The 19255-nt window shown below is 36.4% G+C and overlaps 1 pseudogene; it reads right to left on the bottom strand.

The window, feature by feature from the left end:
- LOC144379876 (steroid hormone receptor ERR1-like) overlaps positions 1-6541 on the bottom strand; it is a 140156-nt pseudogene extending 133615 nt beyond the window's left edge.
- Positions 6542-19255: the final 12714 nt, after the last annotated feature.

Genomic DNA, 19255 nt, shown 5'->3' with positions numbered 1-19255 from the left:
TAGTACAATGGGAAATAAAAATTAAAGGTGATTCAAAAAGCTTAACACATTTTTAAAGCTAACCTTTAGACATCTAGATAAAATTGATGACAAAAAAGTTTAAGGTAAAAATATAGAACACACATAAAGCTTTGATCAATTCTTTTCATTATTATAGTTCCAAGATGCTAAAAAACATTAAATTTGTTTGCCAAAGGTAATGGTTTAAGTGTTAATTAATTTTTAAACTTTTTATGATCACAGCAAAAATGAGTGCTAACAAAATAATGATCCAAGCAATCGGCATTTAGATTCTTCTCCTGCTCACAAAACTTGTTTGGGTTCCTTTTTCTTCTCTTTCATGTACATTTGATTTAAACTGACACAATTTGAAAAACCCTCTTTTCTATTAGCTTAAGGGTATTTTCCAACCCTGATGTTGAGCAGGGACAAGGCAAAACTATCATCCCTCCTAATTTTGTTTATGTACACAGGACTTGTTATTTATTACCTTTGAAATTTTATTGACTTGAGCAGCTCTCCAGGATAGGAATTGAAAGCACAATATATAATAGCCATGCCCACTGAGCCAAAGATGTGCCCGATAAACCTGAGAGGTCTGATCATTTCCGGATTCCCATTAGATACTGAGCCAAATGATAGGGCATCTAAGTAAGAGAACTTCCGGTTTGACAGGGAACTTGGAAGTTATTTCTGTCTCTGTTGCTCTCTCCTTTTCAGTTTTTGTAAGTGATGAGACTGTTATTTCTACATTACAAATATGATTAATTACCCCCTTCTTAAGACCCTTCTGTGGCCCACCATTGCATTAAAGTGAATATCAAATATTTGCACGAATACATACATAAATTTATATTTCAGTTTTTGCCTTTCTTTCTAGATACATATTCTTGTCAGTCTCCAACACAAACCCTATAGGCTAGCCACACCGAATGCCATGCGGCCCGCCACCTACATCCTTGTTCCTCAGCCATTCCTGTCTATGAAAACATCAGTGCTCTGTTTCAATGACTCATCTTGGTCACCACAGGCTTATCCATCTAGAAGATTCTCAGGTATGTCTTAAGTCCAGCTAAGGTGTTGACTTGTAATTTCTCCCTTGATGCATTCTCAAAGCAAAGTTATTTCTTTTTGTGTGTGTGTAACTCCTTTCATTGAATAGGATTATTAAATTGAACATTTGTCTCCAAAACTAGAGCGTGCCATATTTCCATTTTGCTCTGAGAGCCTTGAGCAACAATAGGCAATCAATATGCACGTGAGTGTGGTGTAAACATCTTCAACAACTCTAAGTCGCTATTGCCTAGGACACATAAACTTTAAAGTCCAATTCACTCCTACATATATGTAGTCTTTAAACATTATGTGTGCATTTCAATCTTTACAGTTGTTAAAATAAGTGGAAATCACATGAGCTAATGATAATAAGGAGGATCAACCAGTATGTTAAGAACATCTGAAAAACCCGGGATGGAAGTCCCCCTACACGTGCACCCGTGCTCAGACGACTGCATGGTGACAGGAAGCATCTCTCACATCTAGTCTGTGTTTTATGGGATGTTCGCTTATCGAGGAAATTTCAACAAACCTTAGGTACTATTGATTTGTCAGCATATAGGAGATAAAGCAATATGAGAATTGACCTATATAGTGGGATATATACATTCCACAAGACAAGTAGATATCAAAAACACATTTTAATCCGTGAAAAACCTTCATGCTACCCGCCCTGTGGAGGTATTCACTAAGACCCCTTTTAAAATGAAGAACTCCAAGGGTGCCTGGGTGGCTCAGTTGTTAAGCATCTGCCTTTGGCTCACGTCATGATCCCAGGGTCCTGGGATCGAGGCCCGCATCGGGGTCCCCGCTCAGCCAGAAGCCTGCTTCTCCCACTCTCACTCCCCCTGTTTGTGTTCCTTCTCTCACTGTATCTCTCTCTGTCAAATAAATAAGTAAAATCTTAAAAAAAAACAAACAAACAAACTTTAAAATAAAGAATTCTGTTAGCAATACATTAAACTCTGAGATGCCAATCAGGTACTTTTGCAACTTCTTGAGTTAATTCCAAGTTTGTTTGTTTGTTTTTAAGAGAATTGTTTATGCACCTAGGGTTGCTAAGTACCATTTCGATATTGCTACCATTTGTTTTGATTTGCAGGTGTCCATCTTATGCTGAATGATAAATATCGAATTCAATTACACGGTTATCTACAGATGTACTTATTTCCTACAGATAAGCTGAAACAGATGGATTTCCACTTTAGGGTAAAATACAAATCTGACTCAAAATTTCCAAGAGAAGAGCACGTCTTCAACTAACATTTAAAGCCAGCATAGAGGTTCCCATACTTTCTCAGTTCAAGGTGTTCTTAAGTGTTATCAGTGGTTTTTTGTTTGTTTGTTTTATGGCAACCCTCAGCCAAAGTAAATACCTAATAGTTCCATGCATTAAGTAGTTAGGTCTAAACAATTTACCAATTATTTATATCTTAACAACTTAGGATAGCTACTTGAAAAAATAAAAATACTCACGAATTGAAAAAAAAATAGGTTTATTTCATGCTTCAGCCACCACAGTTAGGGACTCATGGGATGTATGTGACTCCTTAAATCATGGAATCAGATTACACACCCACCTTTCCGATTTCAACTGATTTTCCCACACTGCAAAACAGCAACCACCAAAAACTCAGCTGCGCCAGAAAGACATCATTGAAAAGAGAATTGCTCGCTTATATTAAAAGTGTGATCTCTAGCTAGTAATTTGTGCTGTGTCCAACAGACGTCATTGGCTTTCTTTCAAAAATTTAAAATAGTCTGTGTCCTGGTAAGTTTGGGGAAGGATCCCTTAGAGTCTTCGTACCCATTTGTGCAACAATGGGTCTATGACACTTTTTATCCATCAATGTGTATTTATCAAAGTAAGTATTTGCAGTACGATAGAATAGATTATCTTAACAATAGTTGCTACTTAACCCGTTGGGCCTATTTTGTGGGAGAGTTATCCTTCCCACCCAAGTCATATCAAGACTGGTCATACGACTTGCTTTGGGCAATACAATGTGTGTGTAAAATGACTTGTGGTACTTCCAGGCAGAACTTTGATTCCTTCTGATTCCTTCTTCTCTGACATCATATGCAGCTCTAAATAGGGGCTCTACCTGCAGCCTTAGGAGGACCCAGGGCAGAACCCTGGCCAGCCTTCAATCCATGTGAACATGAGTATATAATATCTTTAATTTTGCAAGTTACTAAAATTTGGGGGCGATTTATCACTATAGCTTAACTTAACCAAAGTTAATTGACATAGATATTTCAATCATCAATATATTTTCAATCACTTCCTGCTAAGACTTACTTAAGCATTTTCAAATTTCAGAAAAGGGATTTAATGAACAGATAAAATATTTATTTTCCCTCATTTCTATCAGAATTTTTCTATATTTTTAAATTAAAAAATGCTTTAATATATTATCTGTCCCAAAAACCATTGACTCACTATATGTCATCAGTTTTAATAAATAAATTATATATGCACACATACGTATACATACACACTTACATGAATTACTCAAACACTTGTCTATTCACCAATTTATTCAACAGATGTTGTTACTGAGAACCTACTATGCAACCAGTAATAAATTTTAAAATGTCTCTTTCTTTTGACCCAACTGTGGTAGAAGTGACTGCAAATACTCCATATATACAGTGTCCCATATACCAAGGCACCAACGTTAAGGTTTTAGGAAAGTTTTTCTCTACAGGTAAACTTGCTTTCTGTTTCAGTTGATAAAAATGACTTCACGTTACTCATCCTTGTGTCATCTGAAATGCTTGCCTTTATTCCTTACACACATCCAGTTCTGCAAATGTGCTGAACTGAATTCACTAATTTCCACCTTACCTGCCAAAAAAAAAAAAAAAACAGAGAAAAATTTATTCACTTAATAAGCTGGCTATCTATTCACTCTGTGTTTATCTTGAGATTTCCTATTTTGCATTTTCTTTATTTGTGTTAAGGCACCGCCAATATTTTGGAAGCAGACACAATGTGAATTAGATAGACTGTGGTTCTCTTTTAGAATCATTATCTCATTCTACTAGGTCATTGCCAGCAAAGCACCTGTATTATTTGTGGCATTATATGTACCTGAAGGATACAAAATTCTTGGCTAACATAAAACCATCACAATAACGAAATCAAGTAATAAAAAGTGATCATGTAATAATCCTCTTGTCAAACACGCCTCTCTTCCCTCCACCTAATTTACCAACTTTACAGAGTGAACTCAACCTGAACAAACCTTGCCTGACACAGTGCCATGCACACCATGACACTAAGTAATGCTTTTCTTTAGAATCTTCCGACAAATTTTATTTTAAAATGATATCAAATTTAAACGATAGGAAATGTAATATTTTTATTGCTTCCAATTCCCCTAAATTTTTTGAAAGATTTATTTATTTATTTGAGAAAGAGAGAACAGGAAGGAAGTGCAGAAGGAGAGCGAGAGAGAGAATCTTAAGCAGACTCCCCGCTGAGCACAGAGTCCATGCAGGGCTCGATCGCAAGACTCTGAGATCATGACCTGAGCCCAAACCAAAAGTCGGATGCTTAACTGACTGAGCCACCCAGGCACCCTTCCATTTTCCCTAATTTTTAAGCAGGCTTATTTTCATCCACTTTTCAACAGCTTGTACCAGAGAACAGATTTTGTGCTGGTGCTGAATGTACCCGGAGAGGCAGAATCAGTGGAGAACTCTAAGTCTCTATCACTGTCACATTTTTAATTCTGACTATAAATAAATTACATTCATAAGAAACTTGCACTGATTAAAAAGTTATTGTATGCTACTGAGGTATGAACTAGAACCAGAGATCTAAGGAAAATAATAGACACACAAACGTGTGTGCACACATACGTATGTGCACAATGCCAAGAAATTTGTGAGCACATAGAAATTAAGCAAATCAAAATTTTTTTCATATCATCAGTTTTGTTTCTAACCATATGAGGGTGTAAGAACTATAATCTGGTTGGAGTAAAGGGAAGATGAAGAGTAGGAGGGGGAGGAAAATGAGGCTTGTGTAACTTACATTAACTGAAGAGTTGTGCTTTCTGACGAGAAAAACTATGTGTTCTATAATATTTCGATGCTCTTTTTTCCAGTAGCTGCCTAGTTATACTGTAAGGAAAAGAGAAAAAAATGTAAGACTACTCAATTTCCCACACAAACATTAGCCTTAGTCAATCTTAGCCATATTGTTAACCTCATATTTATCTTGCTTTGTGAGAGTTGATTCTTTATTTGTGATATCACAATAATTTCTAAACTTATAATAAGATATCATGATGACAATCTAAAAATGAATAAATAATACAGCATAAGGAAGTTCTAAATGGAATGATTTTTCAGGGTTTCCTGGGAGATGTCAGCACTAGGTCTTTAAAATAGCATTTTATAATGTCAAAAAGAGATTTTTTTCCACACTAGTTTTGTCATAGAGTGGCATTAAAAAACAAATTAAAAATATATGCCAAGCTAGAAAATAATTCTGAATGGTAACTATGTCGCTTAGGTGTGCAGGTGCATCAGTCTACTTGTCAGCAACAAAGCAAAACAAAACAAAACAATGTACTCTTTTAAAGACTGTCTTTCCATTTCTGCCTCAAGAGCTTATAAAATAATTGCTAACTTTTCAGGATGTATGCATTATTTAGACAGTGAAACTAGATTTTGCTACCATTATTTTCTATAAATTTAATATGGACCTACATTTCTGCTTAATTGTTTGGTTGTACTATATTGTTTAGATCTTGTGCATATTATCAGGGTTATTGGAATAAACAATTGGAAATCTAACTCATCGTCTTCCTCCAAATGACTCAGTGGGATGATATGCTACCAGAAATATTTCTTAATATTAGAAACCTAGCAAAGGAGACATCAAATTTGTCAGCAGAACTGCAGATATGACTCTATCAATAATCCGTGGCACTTCTGTATTCCCCATCTGAGGCCATTATTCAGCTTTGGATGATAGCCCACTTCAACTTCATCATATGATCCACTGGGACAGAAACTCATAACTGGCTTTCAACACAGAGCCTTCATATAAAAGGTAATAACCACAGCCAGTCAGTATAGGGAGGGATTATAGGGAATGTGGCAGTGAACACAGAAGTTTGGGGAAAAGCAGTTTGACATAAACCTGACAAAAACAAGCCCAGAAGGACAGCTCCTTAAATGTTAAAGGCAAAAAAGAAATGGGCATCTTTGAAAGACATGCTTTGGATGGTGTGAAAATTGTGTTCTTTTAGGAGGTGCAGCTATTCACTTTAAACTGCTCTCTGCAATTTGCACACACCTCCCCAAGCATACACACAATCGCCAAGGATGAGCGGAAAAATTCTCCAAATGTGCCACCCACCGGATCGGTGGGGTCTATTGTTGATAAACACACAGTTTACTAAACTCACTTCTCACAATGACATTTCGTTGCTTTCAAGATCTCTGCGGAGAAGCTCAGCGCCATCGTTACGCCTTGTTTCCTGAGTGGCCTCTACCAGTCATGAGGGCTGGTGGTTGAAATTTCAGGAGTTTTGTGGGCCAGTAATGAAATACATGCATTATTAAACATTAAATTATGTAAACTTACAATTAAATACATTATACCCAAGGTAAGATGCAAAAATCATCACCATTTAATATTTTTAGATATGTTTTGTTATTATATTAGGTATAATCTTGAAGTTATTTATATCTATGTACCTCTAAGACAGAAATACAAACTATATAATGGCGTGCTACTCTGCATCTTTTCACACCCCCGTGTCTAGTGAATCCTCACTGGTGTGTCACTAGCTTAAAATCAGCCCTAGGGGAAGTATTTACACCGTGGAAATCAGCAAGTCCTACAGATCAGGGCTCTACCCACCTCCCCCCCAGAGGTGGTGGTCGAATGTGTACCAACACATCACTAGGTTAAGAGATTTTATGTTATCAACACCAGGCTTTGCACAGCAAACAAAAACACATAATCCTGACACTATAAACCTTTATTGAACCTTTATCTCATAATTTAAATTCCCCTTTCAGATGCCATCAGAGAGAAGAAATAGTCCCACTAGGACTCTTCAGATTTTTTTTTTTAAGATTTTATTTATTTATTTGAGAGAGAGTGAGAGAGAGACAGTGACAGCAACAGAGAGCACAAGTGGGGAAGAGAGGGAGAAGCAGAATCCCCTTCTATCAGGGAGCCTGACGCAGGGCTCGAGCCCAGGACCCTGGGATCATGACCCGAGCCGAAGGCAGATGCTAAACTGACTGAGCCACCCAGGCGCCCCTCGAGATTATTTTTTATTAAACTTAGCAGTCAACCTTATCAAGTTCATTATAAGAGTTCAAAACTTTAACTCATGTGCCATTCCTTTTAAACTTTTAAAACAATTTCAAAGTAAAAAAAGCTGAAAAATTTCAAAGTGTTGTCCTTTTAGGTTTCAAGTCGTAGACATATACCCACCTCCACTCAGAACCACTGAGAAGTATCTTGGACGTTTTGGGATTGACTGAAATAACATCCCAAGTAAATGACCATCAACTTGGGGAAACAAAACAACAGCACCTGTGCGCCATTTGCTCTGTCTGTCACAAAAAGTGTTGAAAATGTGCCCATGATTTTAGGGCCACTCTGTGACCTAATCCATACTTCACTGTCCTTGGGGATCAATGAGAGGAACTACATAAACCAGGCAGAAGACGACATCACTTAGCCAGGCATGCAGGTGAGCATCGACTGTATTTTCAAAGAATACCTCTAGTAATTGACAAAATCATATGGAAATCATAGGAAACAGAAATGAAGGCTTACTTCAATGTCAAGTAGACATCCAAATGTTAAACTCGCACAATGTAATAAACTGGCTTTAATTAAAAGCTAAAGGGCAGCTTTCTCAAGAGTTGATAAATAATTTGAACTAGTATTAATAGATTAACAATATTAAAAATGGCCTGGAGAAATTTTCTGGTCAAGCCTCTAGTTCTTAGAAAGATAAATGTTTATTTATCCAAATACTGTGGTATCTATTCTATTTTGAAATATCACAAGAAGAGAAAGTCCATTGGCATTTCTTGCTAGTCTAGTCTATGATTTGATAAATATTGTAAATTACTTTCTTATGTTTAATAACTTTGTCTTTATTACAGTGAATCCACATATGTTGTGTTAATAATCATTATTAAAATATATATTAACCTTTCACTACCTGTGAATACATAAGTCAAATAACTACCGAGCATCATTAAGAGGAAATGTAAGGTTGAAGAAGAAACTATAGTACTCAGATTTTTAATAAATTTTTTACAGAAATTAAAAAATCATATTTTTTCCTGAATTAGAGTACAAAAGTATTTAAGATAATACTAGGGTTAGAAACAGATTTTCTGTTCATATAATTTACATACTGCTTATATTTTAAATGTACCATAGATAGATATATTCCTATGACAGTTAAATAAAACATTGCATCTATAGTGTTTGCTAGAAAGTTATTACATCTAAACTGAAAAAGGACAGCAATTTAAAACATATTTTCTGCTAGACCAAATGCTTTGTATAAGTAATCATGAGGTAAAAAAAAAAAAAAAAATGGTTATAAAGGTAGGGAGTGACAATTATTGCTTGAATGTTCATACATTTTTCTTTTGTTTAAATAAGCCATACTCCCCCATTGCTTGAAAAACAAACTAGTTACATGACTAATGATTTGATATTATATTATATATATATATATATGCATATACTTATACTGAATTTTAAATGCATTTTTTTTGAAAATGCAAATTTCAGGATATGAGAATCCTTTGTGAACTTCAGAGTAAAACAATAAAGAAGCGTGACTGCTTCTTTCTGAGTTCTATGAGGAATGTATAGTTTCTGGTTGGTTGGTCAACCTTTTCAGTTATAATGGGATGTTTCTCATTTGCATTTTAAGATAACACATAAATATTTGGGAACTAATGGACAAAATTACTTAGGTAGAACAGCTACTATGAAAATATGTCTAAAATACTTGTTCCACTCTTATGGAAAAGATGATTTAATTGAAATAAATAAATTTACATCAGTCTCTCAAGTTGAGTTTAATGGATATTTTATACCCATCACATATTCTCTACCTCATGACCCTAGGTGAAAGCTGGCTAAGAGCAAAGAACTATCTCTTGCCTCCATTTACTTGTCAACCTTTTCATTACAGCAATTAAACATCTATTTTTAAGAATTTTGTATCAATACTGTATCTATAGAAAAAAGAGATAATTCTATAGAAATAAAAATTTTAAATGATATTTTTAAAAAGTTGCATGATAACAATTATATAGGTCTCCTGCTAAAAGTAATGTTTTTCCATAAATAAAACTTGTATCTGTTCAAGCTCTTATTGTCCAGAGAAAGTGTCTGAAATTGGGGTTACCTTTAAAAGCGGAAAGTTCCTCAAAGCTAAAATAACAAATAATAAAGACAACAACAAATGTGAAATAAATTGCAAATTCCTTGACAGAAGATCTAATTTATTTTCCCTATCAGACGTTAATCTGTTTAATTACATTCAAAAGGAATGTAAATTGGAGATTCTGTTTTGTATATCAGAGTTAAGAAAGAGGCTGGAAAGAAAAAAAGCATCAATAAAAATAATGATAGCTTCAGCAAAATCAGAGTGAATTTGCCAAATTCTGCTGGGCCTGATTGGAGCAGTGATCCATCAGAAAAGAACTCAGGAGTTTAATAAGAGCACTGTTCATTCATTTTGCTCCAACAGAATGAAACATGGTCCAGGAATTGAGAGAAGAGTCTATGATAAGCCTCCACTTTCCTTTCTGTGTTGTTCAGTTTCATTGGAAATCATAGAGCTAAAGATAGTTCTCTCTGTGGGAGGAGGAAATGGTTTAAATTCTGCTGTTCCACAAAGTAAGAAAGATTCATTTCATAATCTCCTGGCTTCGAATAACTTTCAGATTCCAAGAGTGTGAATAGCTAGCCCTGGAGGCTGAAGACAAAAGGCGGGGTGGGGGGCAGGTAGACACTGCTCAGTGCCAGGAGAACGCTGGGTGCACGTCTGTTCCACCAGGACACTTGCCGATGCTCATTTTGTTTTAGTTATAGTGTAATGAGTTTTTGTTGTCTATGATCTCCTAAAGCCCTACATGTATTTTAATATTTATAATTGTGCTTAAATCAACCATTTGTCTGATTAAAAATTGGCTCAGACTACTCAATATTCCTGGATGCCCAAATAAATATCTACATAAAATCTGTTTCCTTGGTTATGCTACCAAAAAAAAAAAAAAAAAAAATCACCACACATATACTGGTGATTATCCTGAAAATACCGACTACACAGGATAAATGGAGGATATTTGTTCATTTGTTTGTTTGATTGGGGGGAAGTAAGCTAAAAAAGAACTTACATCTATTTTAACAAACATCTGTTGTCTAGCAAAGAAAAATATTTTTTTTCATTTAAAATATTTTTTCTAGCTATTGTGGATTTTCCATTTATGGATAAAATTAAATCATATCAAACTAATAAATAGTCCTATTCAATGAATGAGCAAAAGACATTTCAGAGTAGTATATTTTATTCTAATGCCTATATTTTCTTTTTTTTTAAAGATTAAACTTTACAAATCCACATTGAATTATGAATATATGTAACAGAAATATTTTTGGTGAGAGATCAATATGTGAATATAGAGTGAAATATTTAGTATATGTAAGCATCCATTCTATCCGTGCTAAGAGAAAATTATAACTTTCTTAAAACACATTATGATAGATAACTGCTCAATGTCAAATAAATACAAATCCTTAAAAAACTTACCTTCTGATCTTTGCAAGAAAATTTTCCTGTTATCTATTGCTCCTTCTCCTAACCAAATCGCACATAGAAATTCAATGCACCATTATATATTTAGATGCTTAGAAATAGTGACAAGCCAACAGCAATGCACACACCCACATTCTGATCTTGTCTCTCTGAGTACCCATCCCTATTAAAAGGAACCGGGAATCTTTGTAAAAAGTGACGTACTCCAGAGCTGGCACTAAAAACGTTCAAGAGGAGATTATATCTGTCAGAGAGCAAGGAAGTGTGCAAAGACTGATGGCAACATGTGAAATTGACACCCCAAACCAAACTGACCACATCTCCTAAGCTTGAGCATTCCAATATATAATAATATTTTATTATAATCAATGAATAAAAGCATCGATGTGTCCATATTGATATACAAAGATTGACAGCTTGATAAGAAGGGGAATATTAACAGAGTTTCAAATTACCTTCTTATAAATACTTACTTAATTACAAAGGGAAAAAAGTAACTCTACAGCAAAGTGCCTGAGAGATACCACTTTAATCATATTGTCAAAACGACATCACCAAGTAATAGAACAAAAGGAAATCTTGTCACGTGGAAAGGGCAAAGCACCATTCCTGAGCTATTCCTGCTAAAGAGGCATAACCTGAATCTAATCATGAGAACACATCTGAGAAACCCAAAGTGACATTCTAACAAATGGCTGACCTCTAATCTTTAAGGTGTCAAAGTCATGAAGGTCAAAGAATGGCCAAAGAATCTTCCAGTCTGAAGGAGACTGAAAAGAAATGGCAAGTAAATGCAGTATTTGGTTCTGAACTTGTTCCTTTGCTATAAAAGACATTATTGGTGAAATTGGTTAAACTTGAATGAGACATGAGGATTAGGTGTTACATCGATGTTTATTTTCTCATGGCGATGGTTGAACTATGGTGTAAGAAAATGTCCTTGTTTGTAAGAAATATACAATAAATTGGTCAAGAGTAACAAGGCATCTTTTGGCAAATTACTCTTAAACACTTCAGGAAAATTTTGCTTTTGTAGTGAACTTTCACTTTTCTGTAGTTTTTTGTTTTGAAATTTAAAAATAATTTTAAAAATTTGAATAATGACTGGGTATGACTAGTATATCCTAGCAGTATATAATGGCATATGGAAAACAGGCGTGCAATTCCTCACCCTCTAAAACCTAATGTAAAAAAGTAACAAAAAGATATGATACAGAGAAGATAAGGACAGCAGCATCATTTTCAGATGAGACTTAAAACATTTGTGGAAAACAGAAAAATGATAGAAGTAGTAAGGGAAGAGATCAAAAGCACACATTACAACCCAGGGTCCCTGCTAAGCCCTTTGATATAGTCCTGGGAGCAGACGCTCAGAGTCCTGGGACTTGGAAATCACGGGTACGAATTTGTATTAAAACAAACAAACAACAACAACAAAACTGTAGGCTGAAAACCCAATTAAATGGAAAGTCTGGATGTTAAACAGCCACATAATTTCTAGTCCAACATGGAAAATCAGAGATCATTTTCATAAGAAATAGAAATAAATACTGGAGATGAAAGACCTTCGCATTCTGGATTTAGGGATCACACATCGGAACGGCTGTATCCTCATCCAAATGCTCTGAAAGGAAGATTGCCATGTGCGTACAGAGTTCCAAGCAGATTGTCACCATCCAGGCTTCAATATGAAAAGTCAGACTCGAAGTGTCAGACCTCTGAGCAGAGTGTTCGACATGAAATAAAGGGATGAATCAACAAAATAAGCAAACAAGTAAGTGGATTCAAAGATAAATTCAGGAATTGAAGGAAAAAGAAAACTAATATTCACAGACTACAGGATACCACAGCGGGAAAACACCAAAAAGACGCAGGACTACTTGGAAACTTAAAACATGATTGCCAGGGACGCCTGGGTGGCTCAATTGGTTGAGCGTTGGACTCCTGATTTTGGCTCTGGTGGTGATCTCGGGTCATGGGAGTTGTGGGATGGAGCCCTGCATAGGGCTCTGCGTTCAGCATGGAGTCTGCTTATCCCTCTCCTTCCCTCCACTTGAACTCTCTCTCTTTCTCTCTCTCTCTCTAAAATAAAAAATAAAATCTTAAAAGAAATGATTGCCAAAATTAAGTGTGTTGGATTTGTGTTTTAGATTGGATTAAAACATTGAAGAATATCTCCCAGAAAGTTAAAAAAGCATAGAGGGAGACAGAGATGAATGAAAAAATGTACCAGGACATAGAAAAACAATCTCCAACAACGGTCTATGAGGAAATAAAACAACAACCAAAAGGCAGTAAGAGGACCTAAGACGTGAAAGATCTATCTAAACCAAAAACCCTTTAGCACACATTGTTATCAAACCTAGAGCAAAGGGAGAATTCTAAAAGCTTTCAGAAAGAAAACAGTAACTCCCATAATAAATGAAACCAATGACCAATAAAGACGTGAGTCGGGTGAGATGCGTGTCACGCTTTGCACCGATAAGACTGCATGCTAATCCACAGCGAATATGTTCCTTCCCTTTAATGAGGAAAAATGTCAATGACCCACAGTCGTGTGCTCAGCTACACTAAACTAATGGTGTAGAATACAAGTTTTCAGGAGTACAAAAATGAAGAATTCTTACACGTGTCATTTCTAAGGAAGTTTAGTGAGGGATATGGTGAAGCAAAAACAAAGATAACAATGGAAAAAGAGGATAATATTGGCCCCAAGACACAGTTGGATAAAGAGTGGGAATGCAGTGAGGAGTTCAAGGATATCAGTGAAGGAGGAGAGCTCACGGGGGAAAAAGGTCTCTGTTGGGGAAGAAAACAGCAAGTATTGAAAAATAAAATAAAATAAAATAAAACATTGAAAAAAGAAAAAAAATCATGTGATAATAGTATATGACTTCTCTCTGCAGTTCATCAAGCCAAGGCTAATAAGTCTATCCCAGCTCAACTTCAAAGGCCCTGAAACAACGGGCACGCTGGCCAGAAGAGTCAACATGGGAGGACAAGAATGGCTTGGGGGCCAACAAGAGAGAAAGGGCAAACCTAAATTATTTCTGTAGCCTTCTTAAGAGTTATCCCAATTTGTAGGGTTAAAAATTGGAAATCAATGCCAGATCACAGCAGAAAATTTAGTTTTCTCAACATGTCTTATGATGAACAGTATATGGGTCTCATTACAACATCTGGATGCAATTTCAGCCACTCTCGATATATAATTGTATTATCTTCATAAGCCCCAAGTTAAAGCTCTCCCAGAACTGCGAATGTTCATATCAGATAAACCAAACCTGACAGAGTCATATCATGTGTCTTAGTCCACATGGCCGCTATAATAAAATATGATGCACTGGGTAACCTAGAAACCACAGATTTATTTCTCACAGGAGACTCATCCAAGAGGCTGGATGTCCAAGATCAAGGCACCAGTGATTCAGTGTCTTGTGAGAGCCCTCTTCTTGGCTCATAAAAGGTGCCTCCCCACGGGTGTACTCACAGGGATGAGGGAGCTCTGTGGGGTCCCTTGTATATGGATTATGATTTCAATACATGAATTAAGAGGGGGACACAGCATTCAATCTACAGTCCCATGCCTGAAAGAATATAAACAAGGCTGTGAATGAACTCTGCCTGCCTCACTGGGATGGGGCTGTCCTCATCAGAGCAATGCCCAGCCTCTTATCCTCCTTCCCCATTGATCTGTTTGTCTTCTTCCTACACCTGTGAGAGCTTCTCGTACATCAAAGTGTCGACGGAGCTTTGCTTGTTGCCAGGCACTCCAAAAGGGTTCAAGGAGCACATTTTAAAGAAAATGAAGTTCTAAAAATATAGGATGGGAATATTATCGGGCTCAGTTAAGATAATTAACTTTTGCATGCCTCTGAGGGGAAAGCTTTAAAATGGTCTCCAACCCCACAAAGTTCATGTATGCCTTTGCTTGTGACATTTTAATTATTAGAATTCTTAATAATTAAAGAGGTATTCTTTAAATATTAAGTTGCCCTTTTCTCTGTTAAAATGACAAGATTACAGTAAACACATCTATGCTTCAAATAGTTAAACCAAAGTTGATGTAAATGACCTGATTTAAGAAAAACTGATCAGGAACTGGCTTATGTTGGATCACAAAAGCTAACTGTTAAATTTTCAAGAATTTTGTGAGAGCCAGATTTTAAAACACTGAAAGCTTAAAATTGGCTATGGTCAATCACTGTCAGGTCTCCTCCTCACCTCCCAAACTGTGTCAGTCATTAATCATTTATCAACACACCTCTGAATAAATTTTTGTTTAAGAGAAGTATGTTACTCTAAAGGAAATTAAATCTTGCCAGATCCACATCTATCATGCATTCAACAAAAGATTAGCCCAAGGCAAAACTGTGAAAATGGATCTGTATTTGCATGTCTTCCTTTGCTTTATGTCAGCCCAATTAGGGCAAAAAAAGTATTTGTAGGTTTAGGTCTAAAAATAATTTTTAAATACCAATAATACCAATGAAATACACTAGATTATTTAATCTGCATTTTTTGTTAGCCTCCCATAAACCCCTACAGCCAGCAACATCTCAGAGTGATTTGAAGTTCACTCCTCTCTCTTCCTCTTGATTTTTGTGGCCTTAGTGAATTTGAGGGTTTCCCACACTTGCTCTCAATTTTCCAAGCCTTTCTGGAAAACAAAGCTGCTCCCAGGTGAACTCAGGAGCTCATCCTTTTTCCCCCTCCTTCCTTCCTTCTGGCAACAGTCCATTTTATCTGGCCACGTACTCACATCTCAAATCACCATAGGACGTACAGTGGTCTACACAGCGGTTCTCAAAGAGCATCCGTGTGGCTTGCAGGGACCCGTTCCATACGTACTGACTCAGAAATGCTGCTAGTCAGGCCCAGCGGTCTGCTGTGTATCGAGCCCTCCAGGGGACTCTGATGCATAGCAAGTCTGAGACCCAGAGCTTTTTACTGCGCGATTTATAAGGACAGCGATTTCTACCCATTGCCCCACAGAGCGCCTGGAAAACAAGAAGCATAGAGGAAAACATATTTTTCGATGAATGCATTAATTAATCCTTTTCAAAAAAAAAAATCTCAATTCTAAAATGTTTTGTACCAAAAAAAAAAAAAATTTGCAAATGGCTCTTAGTTCGTGAGACCACTCTCCCCAGATAGGCTTGTACTTTAGCATGACATGGATTGATTCCTTTTTAAGTCCTCATTTCCTCTGAAAAGGCATTGGGAAAACCAGTCAATTCTTAACAAAATGCTTCAGGATGCTGGCATCAAAGTCTCCAGAGTGGAGGAGAGAGCACAACGATGTGATTTTCACACTGATCCTCTTAGGAAAAAAGGACATTTAAGCTGGTATGTTTGGTCTTCTCTTTGGAGCCCTACAGCAGATTTGTTTTTTCCTTAAAGAAAGATGGAAAAGCAGTAAAAGGAATTGAGATTAGGATCCAGACTGTAAAAGTGAGAGGGGAAAAATCAAAAGGCTTATGTGAAAGAAGAAATATCTAAGAGCAGCTTTAATCTCAGATGTCTCCCAAACAGCCTGCTTGCACACGGAGGCTGCTGAGGCACAGGGGCGCTCCCCACGGGCAGGTACGACTCAGACAGAGCCTGTCAGGCTGCCCTGAGTTCTCATCTGTCAGCCATTCACCCCAAGGTGTCCTTCTGCATCTGGTGTGGCTCTCAGTGTGTGCAATTGTTTCTCTGGGCTTTTCAAGAACATTAAAGAGTTCACAGAACCAAAGGGCTATAAGATAGTCAACAAACCTAATGAGGCAGGCTTGGCAAAGTTAGTACGAACGCATTGAGGAAGACTTTTGTGTTTACCAAAAGAAATGGCTACATAAATTCTGTTTTTATTATTTCTTTTTTTTTAAGATTGTTTATTTATGTGAGACAGAGAGAGAACCAGTGGGGGGAGGGGCAGAGGGAGAAGCAGGTGCCCAGCTGAGCAGGGAGCCTGATGCAGGGCTTGATCCCAGGACCCTGAGATCATGACCTGAGCTGAAGGCAGACGCTTAACCAACTAAGCCACCCAGGGACCTCTGTTTTCATTGTTTCTAAATGGGTGGTATAGTGAGTTACCAGAACTGTCCAAACTAGAAATGAAAAAAAAAAGTCTAAAAACCAGGGGGAAATGGAGAGAGCAATGAATTTACACAATGGGACAATTTTAATTGAAAGAATAGGGATGGTAGTAACCCTGTATCTGGTGTGTTCTGGAGTGATACAGGAATATCTCCAAGAGACAAAGGCAAAACTAAGTTTCGATTTCCTACTTCTCATGGTGAAGACCAGCTAAAATCTTAGTATCATAAATGGGCTTTTGTTACTGAAGTTTTTAAATGATTTGTGTCTATATTTTAAAACATAAATCCCTGTGGTGATACTAATACATTGAAAATAAGTTGTTTATCAGAATTTGAACATTTTTAATCTGATCTAATAACTAGGAATGGCTCACTTCATTGCTCTTAAAGAATTCATCCTTATTTCCAAGAAGCAAGACTGCTGGTTGTGGGAATATATACACATCACTCTGAGAAATATCCTGGAAAACTCAACAGTTCCATAAGGGAGTGTTTTGGATTTGAAAATATGTCACAATAAAAATATTTGACAACTATATCAGCCCTCAGCATGGTGGCTTTTCCAATGAAATTGCTCCTATAATTTGGTGAGTAGCAGAGGGTCACGTGAGACTTGTCTTATCATTTCTTTGGCAAAGTTTTATCCAAAGGAAATAATAATAATTGGCATTATAACTTCACTTGAAAATTAATTTTAGAAAATCAGATCCCTCCTTTTTTCATTTCTTATCCCTACAATTTTGTTTTAATCAACATTCTTTCTGTACAGATATAATGATATCAATATTTCTTAAGAAAGTCTTACATGTAGAACGGAAAATACCATTATGAGTAAGTCCTTAAGATGGCACCAAGCTTAATGTTATGTCAATTATACCTTAATAAAAAAAAAAAAAAATGGCACCAAGCTAATGAAATCAAGTACTACCAAATGGAGACATTATTTAGATAATATATGCTATTATTTAAGTGATATTATTTGTCTTACCTCAAAACATTATTATAGAAAAACCTAGGAGACTAAGGATTTTGCATAATAGCTGGAAGAGGCCAACTGGAAATAATTAGCTCTGCAGCAAATATTCAAGGTCTGTTATCAAACAGGGTTATTGAAAGGGTTTTATATCTCCTCATAGAAGCGTAGAATGTAACTCCTTACATCACAGCCCCCTGCGCTTCAATTTGTCAATGTTGTAAACATCAAAAAAAAAAAAAAAAAAGTTTATGCAGCTTTTCCCCAAGAAAATTCTTGGGTCAGTGCCACATCAATTTTGAGAACACAGTATGTCTGTAAGAAACTTCTCTGAAAGCATGTTGATGTTGTACATAAAACAAACCTACGAAATCAATGTGTACCATATCCTCATGATCTCAAGGCAAAAATACAATACTTCTAATTAGCACTGATCCCTTTTACTTACTTCTTCAAGATTCCTAACGTGCAGTTATTTTGTCTTTGCTGTTAGTGGTGACGTATGACCAAATAATAGTAATATACCACTGCTGATGACGTCATCATATAATGTGCCGTACACAGTATTATTTTATCACAATGAGAACACTCCTAGAGTCACAATTCTTAAAGTGAGCAGAGTGTACGGGAGGGCGAAACTGTGAGCACTGACTTAGTTTAAACGTTCCTTCTCAGTGGAAAGAGGGAAGTGGTTTTATCTCTCTGTGTCCTGTGATACCTAGATACATTTGCAAATGAACTGGTTTACTTTAAAAGAAAAATTAAAATATGTAAGTGTAAAGTATAAGATAAGACACATTACCATGTTCAGTTGGGCCCATATGCTGACAATTGTGAAGAATTCCCTGGTCGCATTACCTGTCGCTCAGGTGACAGAGAATCAAGTTCTTTGATTCAGTAAGCGCTAGGGTCTTTCTTCACATCTACAGAGCCCAGAATAATCCTGGATTATTAGGAAACCCTACAGATAATCATCCCTTCATTATTTTTGCTGTTTGTGCTTATTCTTTACTTAAAGGTAAATTGTCAACAGATAATTTTTAAATAATGCACAAACACTATGAAGAAAATTAAATCCAAAAAGAGGATTTTTTTTTAATTTTTTTGAAAAACTTTATTTATTTATTTGAGAGAGAGAGAAAGAAAGAGAGAGGGAGAGAGCACAAGTTGTGGGGGGGAGCGGAGAGGGAGAAACAGGCTCCCTGCTAAGCAAGGAACCCAATGCAGGGCTTGAACCCAGGACCCTGGGATCATGACCTGAGCCAGGCAGACGCTCAACTGACTGAGCCACCCAGGCACCCACAAAA

Source organism: Halichoerus grypus, chromosome 13, assembly GCF_964656455.1.
Source record: "Halichoerus grypus chromosome 13, mHalGry1.hap1.1, whole genome shotgun sequence".
In the NCBI taxonomy this organism is placed as follows: Eukaryota; Metazoa; Chordata; class Mammalia; order Carnivora; family Phocidae; genus Halichoerus; species Halichoerus grypus.
Note: the sequence above shows the minus strand (reverse complement) of the source record. Positions and strands in the feature narration are given on the sequence as shown.